This window comes from Saimiri boliviensis, chromosome 1, assembly GCF_048565385.1.
Source record: "Saimiri boliviensis isolate mSaiBol1 chromosome 1, mSaiBol1.pri, whole genome shotgun sequence".
In the NCBI taxonomy this organism is placed as follows: domain Eukaryota; kingdom Metazoa; phylum Chordata; class Mammalia; order Primates; family Cebidae; genus Saimiri; species Saimiri boliviensis.
In genome coordinates this window covers 199,859,947-199,865,038 of record NC_133449.1, presented here as the reverse complement: position 1 = coordinate 199,865,038, position 5,092 = coordinate 199,859,947, and the positions used below count along the sequence as shown (strand labels likewise).

The window sequence follows — 5,092 nt, the reverse complement described above, 5'->3', positions numbered from 1 at the left end:
TTGACATTTTGATGTAAATGACTACCATACCAAAATACTCTGTGTCAATGATTTTTACTTTTGGTGATCAAGTATCTGCAAAAAAATTATGTAATTTAATATGAATTCATTAGTAGAGATGATGCTTATGGTATTCAATTATTTGCTACCTAATTCAGAGGTCAAAGTACACATAGCTTTTTGCCATCTCTTCTTCTCTTTTTCCCTTTAAAATATTTCATCTGCAAGAGTTAAAATTCTTTAAGGTATAAATGTTTGCGTTTTGCGCTTTTGTGCACTTCCTAAATGTTATGCAAAGGACTTCCATCATTTCAATAATCAGAAAAAACTATTAATGTAATAATGAGAGTCCAAAAGAAAAGCTCACAATACTTCCCAGGAGGTCCTCTAGGGCTTTCTTTTGTAAAAACATTTTTTCTCTTCTCTGCATGTAAGTCACAAGAAGTTGTTCAATATTTTGTTATTTATTTTTATCAGGTTTGTCTCTCTTGCATAACTTTCACCTCATCTCCTTACTGCTGTTTCTACTGTGGAAATACGGTAGTTCATGGAGGAGGAAATGAAGATGCTGTTTTTTGATGGTGCTATGAAAGATTTCTTCCAGCATTATGGCATTGATTGTTCCTCTGGACTCTTACAGCACCTTTCTCCCTTACCCCATCTGCCAAATTCACATTTTGTGGCTGAGCAAGAACTTAAAAAGGAAAGGCATGCACCTTCTCCCATCTCCCTCATCTCAGGTGGCATCTCTCATCTGGCTGAGGGTGGTTGGGTTGATGCTCTAAGTCATGCTTGGTATCTTCCTCCCATTGCCATGATACATACAAAACACTTCTTATTCTTGGTTGTGCTCAGGTGTAGCTGTTAGTTCATGGCAACCTATTTTCTATCTTTTTCTTTCTTTCTCAACAGTTAAAGAGAGCAAAGATGTGTTTCTCTATACTCTCACCTTTTTCTGCTGCTGATTTAATGTCTGGGCTGAGTTGCTTAGGGGAAGGTTGCTGCCTTGTTAAGATCCTTCTCTGCTTTCTCCTGAGTCTTTCTTTTGCAATCAGTCCTTGGTTTTACTGAGCCTTAGACTGATTCCGTGGAGCACTGGGGTTGGGGTGGGAGGCTGGGGTTTCACTGGATCTGTTTCTTTGATTCCTCCCATTCTTTTCTCCTCTGTGTGGTTCTTCCATTGAAGAGTTTTAACAGACATTATTAGGAAGATATTTTATAATTACGTTTCCTGGAAGGAAAGAGAGAGAGCTATATATACTGGGGACCTAAACATTCCACACAGTTATGATGCCTGAAAATGCCTCTGAGGGAACAGGGTTCTGATTCTCTGTTTAAGCAACACTTTAACTCAGACACGGCATGATCAGAGTACAGGGATCTACTTTTCTGTTGGAACACTGTCCTCTCACTCACTTGCCTGGCTAATTTCCACTCATCCTGCAAGAATCAGCTCAAGCACCTACTCTTCTTGGAATTAATGACACGTTCCTGCCTTAACTCACATGAGTGCCTTCCCCAGAGTCTACCCCTATTTAGCAAGGTGACCATCCTCCAAGCACCCACCACACTCTCTGTGCCACAGTCTTCATCTTGCATTGGATGAAATTATTTGCTTTTTCCAGGAGACTTTGAACACTTGCAGAACTTTTCAGCACTTTCTTTTCTTTTCATCTTGGAAACCTGCCATGGAGCTTAGAGCACAGTAGGATCTAAGTATTTGTTGAATGACAAATGATTGAGGGTATGGTCATTCTTTTGGAGCAGAAAAAGACACAGGACCCACATTAGGGGACAAGTGTCATACTGTGTCTTAAAAGTTGCTTCCTGGACCTTCGCTGACCATGGTGTCCCTGGTGGTACTTTCTGCTGGCACCACAGCAGCCCTCCCTCTGAAGAATGCAGCCTTGCTAGGTCCAGGGGTATTGCAGGCAACAAGGACCTTTCACACAGGGCAGCCACACCTTGCCCCTCTACCATTTTTTCCTGAACATGGAGGAAAAGTTCATCTTGGACTGATACCTCAGGAATTCTTCCAGTTTCTTTATCCTAAAACCAATGTAACAGGACCCTATGTGCTCAGAACTGGGCTTACATTGTACGCTTTATCCAAGAAATATATCTGTTTATTGTAGACACCTTCTCTACCTTATCAAGAGTAGGGTTACTTGTCTATGCAATTAAAAAAACTATGGTGCCTCTGTTGAAGAATTTGCTCATAAACTCAATGAGCAAAAACTTGCCCAACTAGAAGAGGTGAAGAAGGCTTCCATCAAGCAAATTCAGGATGCAATTGATTTGGAGAACTCATAGCTGGCACTGGTTCAGAAGCGCCATTACCTTTCCAGTGTGCAGAGGAATAACACTGCTATGGCTTTGGCTGTTACTAGGAACTACGTTATAGAGTATATAAGGAAGTCAAGAATCGCCTGGACTATCATACATCTGTGCAGAACATGATGCGTCAAAAGGAACAAGAGCACATGATGAACTGGGTGGAGAAGCACGTGGTGCAGAGCATCTCTGCACAGCAGGAAAAGGAGGCAATTGCCCAGTGCACTGGGGACCTAAAGCTGCTGGCAAAGAAGGCTCAAGCACAGCCAGTTATGTAAATGTATCTATCCCAGTTGAGACAGCTAGAAACAGTTGACTGACTAAATGGAAACTAGTCGATCTGACAAAATCTTTCTGTATTGGTGTCTACTGAAATTATGGTTTACCTCTCCTAAAAATGAAAAGTTTGTTTCATATAGTGAGAGAATGAGATCTTTATCGGCCAGTCAGATGTTTCTCATCCCTCTTACTCTGCATTTGAGTTGTTCTGTGATCACTTCTGAAGAAACAGTTTGCCTCTATAAAATCTTGCTGCCTGACTAAAGATTATCAGATTATAAATTTGTAATTAATTCTACCATCTTGGAATAAAGTGACAATTGAATGGAAAAAAAAAAAAGTTCCTCCCTGGCTGGGCATGGTGACTCATACCTGCAATCCCAGCACTTTGGGAGGCCGAAGTGGATGGATCATGAGGTCAGAGGTTCGAGACCAGCCTGACCAACATGGTGAAACACTGTTTCTACTAAAAATACAAAAATCAGCCAGGTGTGGTGGTGTGCACCTGTAATCCCAGCTACTCAGGAAGCTGAGACAGGAGAGTTGCTTGAACCGGGGAGACAGAGGTTGCTGTGAGCCGAGATCACGCCACTGCACTCCAGCCTGTGTAACAGAGTGAGACTCCATCTAAAAAGAAAAAAGAAAAAAAAGTTCCTCCTGTGACTCAAGTGGTCAGTGAAATTTTTTTTGTTGGAAATGTAAGATGCCAAGAGTATAGCTTTCCAGAAAATGAAATCCCCGTAGAATGTCTGGAACTCCGCAGCAAAGTGCCCATCGTGGAAAAGGCTAAACTGTACCACTGAGTTCTTCATCTTCGATTGTCAGCCCTCAGCCATCTCATGCAACTTTCATTTTGGTTGTCTTTGTGATTCTTAATCTCTCCTGTTGGCAAGAGGAAGGTGAACAAGGAAAATGTCTCTGATGTTCCCCCGCAGTTTGGCAGTCAGTCACAGCTTTAGGAATCCGAAGACAGTCCTAGTATTCTCTGTGCAGTGACATAGCTCCAAGTATTTTAGCTCTGAAAGATGAGTGCAGTTTCTGTCTGTAGGCTAACATATGCACTTTACACACACTCTTGTGTTAACTATGTGAAGAGAGTGCTCCAGAATAAAAATGCCAGAACCGAACAGGCTCCTTGAGTTCATACTGTCATTTTTTGACAGAAGAATTTGAGTCAAAGAGGTGGAGTGATTTGCTCAAGGTCACACAGCATTCATCAATAAAAATGGGAGGAGGAATAGAAGCCGAGTCCTGTACCCAGTCTGATGTTTGTTCTAAACACCACACTACTGTCCTTTTCTAGCCTAGAGATTGACTTAGAATTTTGTAGGGAGAAGGGAAGAGATATCCCTTTATGTAAAGAAGTGGGGTGCTTAATTCTGCAAGGACTGGGTTGCAACCTCAAGCAGCTATGAAACCTCTCTGATCCTTAGTTTCCTTATCTTTAAAGTGGGATTGACAATAGCTGCCATACCAGCTGTTTTGATGGTTCTGTGAAATCATGTCAGCACAGTGCCTGGCTCAGAGCCTATCCTTAGGGGATGCTCAGTGAACAAGAGCTGTTATTACAAACAAGCATGTTGTCCAGCCCTGTTCCCATTCCAGCTCCAGAAAGCTTCCCAGTGGGCAATCAATGCAGTAAGCCACTGGCTGTGGGGTAGTCGAGCAGGACACATTTGAGAAGAGACTGAGAGCAAATCTAGTATGTAAGAAAACAACCAAATTCCCATAAAGCCTAATTATTTGCACTGTTTATTAATAGCCCTGTTACTCCCCCTCTCCCCCAGCAACAAATTAGGATCTGACTTGAGGTACGGCTCTGATTAGGGAGGACCTAGTGCATTTCTGCAGGGGGTGTCTCCTGCATAATGCATCTTGGCATCTAAAGGGAGCCTGGATGGCTGCCCGCTCTCAGCTTCCCTTTGTATCTCCCATCATTGCCCATAAAAGCCTTCATTATGATCTGGGTCCCCTTTATTGCACATATAAATAAAATCTGACAGAATTGTGCATAAATCCTTTAGTGGCAAAAGCTAATAGAAGAGGGCAAAAATTAATTTTATGCATGAAGAATCTTATTAAGTAGCTTCATGGAAACAAAAGGAGCTGGCATCAGAGACTGGCAGGGTGTGTGCTTCTCTGGGCTGCATTTCTCACAGCTTTGCCCTGGGAAAGACAGTCCGCTCCTGCTTCCACTGGTGACTCCAGGAGTCTCAGGTGGTGGCAGAGCTGCACTTTCTGGGAAAGGCTTAGGTTTCTGAGGCAGGTAAAGCTCAGTCCCCTTTGGAGTTTCTGCCTTCCACTCCTGCTCTCAGAAGGGGTTCCAGGCACCCTGAGTGATGTCCTCATGGAAGGCAGCAGGCATCGTCCCTCGAGAGATTGCATTCCCTGGGCTAAGAAGGCACACGCCTTCAATATACCTACAACCAGCTTCAGCTGCTGCTGTGTCGGACCCTCTGGTTTTAATGTGAACCACATA

General features: G+C 42.9%; 1 pseudogene; it reads left to right on the top strand.

The window, feature by feature from the left end:
• Window positions 1-1,063: 1,063 nt before the first annotated feature.
• On the top strand, window positions 1,064-4,733 carry LOC141583426 (ATP synthase peripheral stalk subunit b, mitochondrial pseudogene; annotated as a pseudogene).
• The last annotated feature ends 359 nt before the right edge of the window (window positions 4,734-5,092 follow it).